Below are 10,191 nucleotides of genomic sequence, written 5' to 3'. Positions count from 1 at the left end.
CTAGGTGCTGATATCGGTGTTCCACCAATAGCATCGCTGCCTCCAGCGTGCATTTGGTCGTGTTACACCGCCATCTGGTCTCGCAAATGCTTCAGGTTCTTCGTCAGCTCTGACCTGATGACAATGGTGTCTCCCACACGTGCAAGAAGCTCAGTGTACCTCTGCTTATACTGCTGAGCTTGTTGGTGAAGCTCATGTGTGAGCTTCTACACCTCCTCCCTCAAGTCGATAACTTCCTCGAAATTGGCAGGGCTAGTGACAGAGGCAAAGACAGATGAAGCCGCCAATGTGGAGGTGCAGAGGTTACTGGCAAAGAACGACCCTAACCCGTAGACATGATTTTTGTGGGGCTCAGAGGAGGTCTCATGCCAAATCCTATCTGGATCTACGACTGAGGCATCGGAGCCGAGGTCTTCCCCACTAGGCTGAAATTGCTGGGTTGCGACCTCCAATATCTGCGTGTAGTTCTCCTGTGTAACACACTTTGTGATTAGGATGACAGTTAATTAACTTTAAACCGAATATATTTCAAACTTAGAATTAATTAAAACTCACGTAATGAGCCACATACTGCTCATTAGCAAATCTCTCATTTTTGGCCTTCAACGTATGGGTGTACTTGAAAATTTCAGCCAATGTCATCTCACGCTCCAACGACTTAAACTACATATTGAAATCAACTAATAAAATAAATCAAGTAACAATTAATTCAAGTAATAAGTAACAAAGATTAGAAAATTACATACCAACCTATTCTTTGTCTTCATGAAAGCTTCCGACCCACCGGTATACTTTGACAACCTCGGCGAAGCCTTATTAATTCTGTTCGTCAGACGGTGATGCTTGAACCCCTCATCAGTACTAAAATGAATGTTCAGTTCCATCTTAATATCTAGACGGAGCCAAATCGTGAGGTGGTCGCACCCCTAACGAACGTCCTGCCTCATTTATTGAAGTCGCCTTGCTATCTGGTGGTCATAGATCTTCCTGATCAAGATATTATGTTTCTTATCCCATATAAATTTTTACTACACAAATTGAAATAAAATACAGCTAAAATACAATTCAACAATATTGGGTTCTTACCGCCCACTTCTGAAATCATTGCTCTCTAGTCTCAGCAGGGATATTCATGTAACTCGGTCATGGATTGTCGTACATGGACTTAATCACATTGGAGATTTCTTGTGTATATGCATTATTGTTTGGTGCAAACCTATCAATAAAAAACTTAAGATTATCAAACACATAAAAATTCATAAATCTTAACAAATTCAAAATAGATTGTGGATAAAAGACATTAAAATAGTATGTACTAATGCTTGCATGCCATCAGGCCAAATCCTCATCCATATGACGGGCGGTGGTGAAGGAGCATCTGGCTGGGATGCATTAGAGGAATCACCCACCGCGGGCTCTATCGCTAGAGTTGTAAGGGGCAGAGGGATGTAGAAGAAGGAGCCACGTAGTTAGGGTTTGGGACCATAATGAATTACTGGTCCGGTACCCACCTATGATATCACAAGGATTGACGGGATAGTCGAGGTAGAGGGCGATGACTAAGAAGTCCCTGGGATACTGGTGAAAATCCTCCCTCTACCATAACCACGAGACTCACTCGTGACACCTCTACTTCCTGTCGTCATCTCTGCAAACAGAATATTAATTAACATTAATTAGCATATATACAATACAAATCCTTCAATGTTTATATTATTTCAAAAAAAAATTGATATAACCTCCCTTTAAATTGGACATATATTCATCTTTACAGTTTTTACAAATCAAACCAACTTCAATCTACAACATCAGTCAAAACTCAATTAAATTCAACATTTTCAACAGAATATATTAACTTGTTTATACTATTGTATATATTTATAAGGGCATCATTTATAATAACAGTTATAAAAAAATTCTTAATTAATTTATACACATGTAGGTTTCAAAAACCTGAATCTATAATATTCAATTTTCATCCGTACTTTACGAGTTATGTTATCTGATAAGATTGTTTAATGTGGATATTAAATTGAAAAAACATTTTTGTTTGAATTATGCTAAAAAATTTCAGCAAATAATTTTTATATATGTTCATCCAATTATCATGAGGTTTATTTTGCAATAATGACCTCATAATATATTACTTCATATTTATTTATAATAGTTTCATATTTTCTATGTATTAGATTAACATAATTAATACCCAATTAGAAAGAACTAATCTTTTACGTTATCATTAATTCATAGAAGTTATTATATTGCATAAATTACAAGACATAAGTACTAGCACAAACAATATATGATAATTTAGGTATAATATATAATTAAATACAATTTTTATAATATTAATTTTATATCCTTAAATATCACAATCAAGTAAATTAAATTTAATAGCTGAAATAATATTTGATATAGTCATATACAAATGCTATTATTAATTATTTAGATTTTAACAAGAGAATTTATCTTTAATGGCTTAAACCCATGATGAAGAATTGTTTATAATATTTTCTCAATGTTAAACATGAAGTCTCCACTCATTAACATTTCATTCTTCTAAAGCATGTAATTAGCATATGATAACCAATTTCACTTACTAACTATAAATAATTAACATATAACTAAATCATAAATTAACTTTAACAAAGAAAAAAAGTGATCATAGAACCTGAGCTTCGAACATAAGAGAAAAAAATCAGGAGAGGGAGACAGAGTGGCAGCAACAGCCGCTGGACGACGAGACATGAACAGAGAGGGAGAGAAGGAGTCGCGACTGACCGAGGAGAGAGGAGAAAAAGGCTGGTTTCGGTGAGGGGGAGAGGAGGCAGTAAAAGGAGGCGCCGGCGGAGCTGATGGAGCGGCAGAGAGAGGAGAAGTTTAGAGAGAGAGAGAGGGGTTAGAGAGAGAGGGGATTTTGAAATCAAAGGGAGAGGGTTAACGCTTCAAATTTTAGGGTTTATTACCGTTGGATTTACTGGCAGTAACGCAGTGCGGGTCACCAAAACGTAATGTTCCACTAATTGGGTTTACGACAAAAAAATCTACTAGTAAATCTCACGCTACATTTTGCGCCTATTTTTTCGTTTTTTCTTCAATTATTACCGACGAATTTATTACTATTAGAAGCGTGAATTTGCCAATAAAACTGACGGTATTCAGCGTTTTTTTATAGTGAGGCCAAGGTCGCCTCCGGCTTTGTCTTCGGCTATCGCAGCGTTGCCGGGGGTGAGGTTTTTTTTGCGAGAACAATTGGCTAATGATTTATAAATATGGTTAAGATGGTGTCAATGGAAACTTGTAAAAGTTTGGGATTTAAAAAAAATGGTATAGAATTGAGGTTAAAAATAAAGAATGTGGATAATTTAAAAAAAAAATTTAAGTACATTTGTTATAAGAAACTCATTTTTTATAAGTATAATATTAATTTTTTTATTTGATGAATATTTTTGTTCACAAAATTTATGAACACAAATAAATGTTTTTTTTTAAAACTTAATGATTGGAGAACATATATCACAAAAAATGTCACACCGTGTGTACCATTCATGAATGGCCAAAATTGTATGGTCAAAAGTGTCTTCATAATACGTTAAAATTGGTAAAATTGTTAGGTTCATCTTGTACGCTAAAAGTTCATCACAAAAAAAAATATATATATATCATTTACACTCTAAATTAAGGCTGGTGAAAAAAATTTGCCAATTTCTTTTCTTTTATTTTCTTCTTTTTTTTTTTCAAATCTGATCATTGCTAATTATTTGCTTTCCGAAAATTTACCAAAATAAGTATAGGCACTTCTGCTCTATATAGGGTCCATCTTTTATTTATATGTAGTTTCTATAACGATGGTCAAATATAGTGTGAATTTAGATAAAACTTTTTTAAAGAGTATAATTTTTGTATGATAAATATTTACATGTTTTTATTTTTATATAAAATTAATATTTAAAAATAGTTAAATAATTTAACAAATTTAACTAAATTATTATCTAATAATTTTTAACTATCAACTTTAAATAAAAATAATTACACGTAAATTTTTACATTTTTTCAGATATCCTTTTCGGTGAAAGCACATTTCAAATTAAATGGAAATTCGGTGACTCCATAATCCATATATAGCCTTGTGTATATATATGCACACACATATTTTATATATACGCGAGATATGTCACACCCAATAGTTAGAAAAATATAAATTAGATTCACCAACTAGTCATGCTCTAGGGAGGTCCCTTTATTTGTTTGTAGAATAAATGATTGTTTGTACCCATGAAAAATTAAAACACTGACATATGTATCTACACTAAATTGAAATTAAACTTGTATCCACATAAGATGTTTTCCGTGTGACAAAAGTATCCTATCTTTGGAGGGTTAGAGTGCCACGTAAGGTATTTTTGTCACACGGAGAGCATCTTACATAGGTACAAGTTTAGTTTCGATCTAGTATGAGTACATATGTCAGTGTTTTTATTTTTTATGGATACAAATGATCATTTATTCTTTATTTATAGTGCTAGATAGTTATCGTATTAAAACGTTTTATCCAATTATTCAATCATATCTATTTTTTTAGATTTTTATTTATATTATTAATATAAATAATAATAATTTTTATTGATATAATATTTTATTATAATGATATATATGCATAAAATTATTTTATATTAATAATATATTAAAATTAAACTCATATATAATGCAACTAGACTAATTTTTGAACTAATTTTACCTGTAAGAAGATTAAAACTTTGAATCCTAAAATACAAAAAGCGAAAATTAAAAAACACAACATCTTCAAGTATTTAATTAATTAATTAATTATGTGATGTGGAAGAGATCGATAATTGCTTTCCTAGCTGTTACTTTTAATAACAACGAACAAAAAATGAATTGATTTGATTATATATAGAGACGGAAAATTATAATCCATTCATCAAAACCTTTTCTTTTTCTTTTTTCCTTAATGTTTTGTCATGGTTCTTCTTTATAACTTTTAATTGAAGGGATAACTCAACTTGATCAGCATATTCAAGGATCTACACCTTTAGATAAAATATAAAGATGAATAATAATTAGTAATAAACTTACTAATATAATTATATATATTGAACAAATTGATAAAAATTAATATTAAAATTTAATATGGTAAGTTTAAGTTAATGATGTTAAACATTTTCTACGAAAGATCAACTTAAATTTTAATTTCTTTTTAAAATGTTATCATCACATGTAACAATTTAAACTCTCATTTGTATTACAAAGAATGAATTTTTGTTTTTTGGTTTTTCATTTTATTTTCTAATTTAATAAGTTAAATATTAATTTATTGTATGATATGAATTTTATTTAAAAATCTATTATTATTAGTTTATATATATATAAAATAAGACTCGAATACTAATATTTATTTAATTAGATAAGTGAGTTAATCACTTGAATGTCCGGCTTAAATTAGCTACAAATAATGAATATAATAGGACTAAGAAAAATGAGAGCAATTAAGGATTTTTTTTTTAATCCACATATAGTTTCGAAAGGCCAATTAATTTCATCTCATGATGCATTGACAGAGAAATGAGAGAAAGCAATTCTTCCAAAGAGGGGGGGGGGGGGGGGGGGGCCTCTCTTCCCATCCTATATATGTACGTCAAATTATGGAAATTCCCATGCATTAATAATTCTTCTGAAATGAAAATGTATATGCTTTGCTTACTCATCACTAGGACCATGTATTAATATTATGTACTGTCTTAGCTAGTAATAGGAAGCAAGTAGAAAATGACTTGACTATATATGCAATTACTCTTCAAATCTTATTTATTTTTTGGGTGGGGGGCCTCTATTAGTTTAAAATAATTTTGTTTGCATATTTTTTGCTGGAAAGTTTTCAAGTATACCGTCGTATCGATATTTCAGTGATTTTTAACCGTTGATCTTAATTATATATATTATATATATTTTTTATAATTAAGATTAACGGTTAAAAATTAGTGAAACACCGATATAACGGTACACTTGAAAATTTTTCTTTTTTGCTTGCTACCTAGCTAGCTCTTTCAATTTGTTTTAATTTTTTTTAGATATTATAGGATATTTTATGAATAAATTTATCCAAAAATGATCATTTATATCTATAAAATTGAGTTTAAAATGTTAATAAATTCACTCGTTAATAAACAAAATTAACTTTGTACTTATGATAAAAAATCGTCATTTCTATTTATAAAAATTCAGAATATTGATCGATAATCTATAGATAAATAAAATTAATGATTAGAATATTTTTGTCACATAAAACTATCTTTAGTTGATACAAAAATTAATTTCATTCATTTATAGTTAAATTTATTAATGTTTTAAAGTTTTATAGTTAGAAATTATAGTATTCTAAATTTATTATTATTTCCACCAATAGATCAGAAATAAACATTTTTGAAGCTTGGAACCTTACTTAATTATGTTTGACTGCATATACACGGGCTGTGTTCCAAGCCCTGCTCCTAAACTTCCTAACTACCAATCTGCCATTCTTTTTACCGTTTGCTTTACGATTTCAATGCAACACATACATGTCAACTTCGTGCACAATATTATATGTAACAAAAATAAAATGAAATAAATTACCTATTTAGGTGTGTTCTAGAGATGAGATTAGAAATATTTTAGAACATGAATATGTAGGGTCAGGCTACAAGACTCCAATTTTCCTAGTTCCAATTTAGCATTTCCACACGGTTTAAGTATACCTATTTGGACATTTATGTCAGTAATAATCTAAAAGATATATAAATTAAGCCATTAGGGTTCAATCAATAACGGCAAGAAATCCGTCGGATATAATATCGGTAGATTTATTAAAAAAATGTGTCGGTAATATATTTATCGTTGAAATTATTGTCGGAATAAATTCGACGGTATAAATTCTGTCGATAATTATTTATCAGCAAATTTTATTGTCTATTGCTAATTACTGACGAATTTAACGATAGATATTAATTTTTAATTGGTAAAATTTTAGAATTTGTTATCGTCGAATTTATTCTCTAATAAATCCGATGGTAATCTTAATTTTTTTAAATTGTTTAAAAATTCAATATATAATTTTAAATATTTAAATTTAATCATTTTTAAACTAACAAAATTTAAAATTTATAATTTTCATAACAATTTGTCTATAATTTTTTGATAAAACTTCACAAATAAGTTCATACATCAAAATTTAAGAATAAAAAAAAGAAAAATAATAATTACTCGTATATGAAAAAAGTAACACTATAAACATATATTCTAAATCTAAAAAAGATGAACTTACATAAAGTTCGATATGAAAAATAAAATACCTCATAGTGACTAAGTAAATTGCATAATTGAAGTTCTCTATACAATAAAATATTGAAAAAAATTAATTATACAAATGGTATATCTATTTAAGATTCAAAGTAATCAACTAACATGCATATGTATGTCTCTCAAATAATATATCTATTTAAACTTATATAATTTCAACAACTTACAAACTTAGTTGGAGATTTTGCATCATAAACCTATTGTCTACAGACATATTTTCTGGAATAGCAAACTGTAAATTATAAACTATAAACAAAATCAACATACAAACTATAAACATAATCAGCACACAAAAATTAATTAAACAAATAAATCAAAGTTCATATAGTAAACTCAGAAAATTAACAATAATCAATAATAAGTTAATAATTAACTTAAAAAATTAACAAATTAAAATTAATTCAGAAAATTAATATCAATCAATACTAATTAACTCAAAAAATAATAAACTCAGAAAATTACCAATCATCCAAAACACCATCAACTCAAAACAAACCCTAAATTACACCATACCTAACCTAACATTTTTAATTTCTAATTACACTAAAATTAATATAACAAACCCTTATCACACATTTCACTAAAAAAATTAATCAATAATTTAATAAAATACCTAACAAAATCCTAAATAAATAAACAAAAAATCTAAAAAAATACAAAAATTATAGAAAAATTATCTCTGATGATATATGTAGAATTGTGAAAGTGTGGTGGTGACAGGAGGCAGCTGTGAAACCTACAATGGTAGAGCTAAGATTTAGTAACATAACAAACAACCAAAAAAAAAATGGACAACAACTTTGGCATGGTGGACCTCAGCTGCGGTGATAGCGGTAAGGCGATGACCTCTGATCAACAACAAAGGACACCAATAGTGGCGACACGGCAGTTGCTTTCCACGGAGGCTCCAGTAGCAGTGACGATGACGTGCTGATCTGCGACGACAATGTTGCTTATCGATGGCGACGGCATATCCAGGTGGTGGCGGCGCAACCTTCCTCAATGGACAAGAGGGAGAGAGATGAGGGAGAAAGATTTTGCGTTTGAATTTTATCCCAAATTTATCGTCGAATTTATCGGAGGAAAATTCAACGGTAAAGTGTTCGTCGTTACCTAAGTGACGCATTTCACTAAATCCTGTTACTATTAGAATTTTTCGACCTGACGATAAACTCGACGCTAACAAAATTAATTTTTGTGTCTTTATTTATCGTCGGATTTAGTAGTGAAATTTTAAATTTAACAGTAACTTATTCAAGGGACGAATTTTCACTCGTAACTGTCAAAAAATCTACCGCTAAATTTGTCGATAATGTCTGTCGCTAAATCCGATGGTATTAAGTACATTTCTTGTATGTACATATATTAAAGTATGTATTAAGTCTTTTATTTATAGTGTTTAGAAGAAAAATTTGAAAAATATATAAATAGCTTCGTGTGGAATATATGCAAAATTCTACATAAATATAATCTAGATTATGTCCTTTACCAAGCGTTTATTATTGGAGACTGAAAAAGGTTGGGAGTTTGAGATTTATTATTGTGTTTGGTAATTAGAATTTGGAAATAAAATTTCAGTTTAGAAATATAAAATTTCAATTCTTTTAATACCTCCAAAAAATAAAAATACAATAAATTAAAATTTTTTAAAATAGACACTGAAACTTTAATAATATATTTTTCTAAAATGCACTTATCTTATTTAATTTTTGAAATTCTAAATCTAACGCTTCTAATCCTATCGAACTCTCTTGCACCCAACGATGCTCCTTGCTCAAGCTCGTGATATCGTTGCCATCGCCAGGACCTGCTCTAGCTTGTCATTGGCATCGCTATGTAAATGAGCATGAAATCGATGGTGGAAAAACTAAAATAAAAAAAAAGATTAACAAGCTGTAGAAAGAAGTCGACGCACCTGATAATTGCAAAATAGTGGTAAAATGGATGGTGGCGAAATCAAGCGACAAAGTAGAATGGACTAGAAGAATCCAAAGTGACAAAATAGTGGAGCAGCTTCATCTTCGGGGGCGAAATCGATACCAAACTACACAGTAGCACCGATGAAGGGAGGTAGGAAGATCGAAAAAAGAAAAAGAGAAAAGAAGAAAGGGGAAGGAGGTTAGGTTTTATTTTATTTTTATTTTTTTAATTAATAAATATATTTAAGTAATCTGTTTATTTCAGTTTTTATATTTATCTTAAATTAAATAAGATATTGAGACATATTTTAGTATTATATACTTACACTAAATATAATATAAAAATTTAATTTAATTTTTATCTCTTAATTTTTTTTTTGTTGAATAATATTTTCCAATATTATATACAAGCATGTTCATCTCTCTCTCTCTCTCCATTTTTTTTGTTTGGGCCAAAATCAATTTTGTGGGGTGGCGACAATCTTCGAAGCTTCCTTATTGTGACTGGCCCATAAAACTACAATAAGGCCGTGATGGTTACTCTTGACCCAATTAAAATTTATCCATCCAACAAATTAAATAAACTAAATCAACAATTTTTTTAAAAGAATTACTTGTGTTTTTCGGAAATAAATCCTCTCCAGTTTTTTTAATACTTGAGAGAATAAAGTGTGATTTCTCACCTTTAATTCTATAAGTGGGACTAGAAATAAATAAGAGAGAATAATGAATGGTTAGATTAAGCACTTGACACCATCCAAATTTTTTTCACTGGAGAGGATCTACTCCCGTATTTTTCAATTTGGACAAATTATTATTTAGTAAATTTCAAATTAATTTATTCATGAAAACAAATATAATACAAACACATGATAAACCATAAGGTCACCAAAAAATATGATAAACCATAAATATT

The sequence above is a fragment of the Arachis stenosperma genome, chromosome 2 (genome assembly GCF_014773155.1).
Source record: "Arachis stenosperma cultivar V10309 chromosome 2, arast.V10309.gnm1.PFL2, whole genome shotgun sequence".
Classification (NCBI taxonomy): Eukaryota; Viridiplantae; Streptophyta; class Magnoliopsida; order Fabales; family Fabaceae; genus Arachis; species Arachis stenosperma.
Note: the sequence above shows the minus strand (reverse complement) of the source record.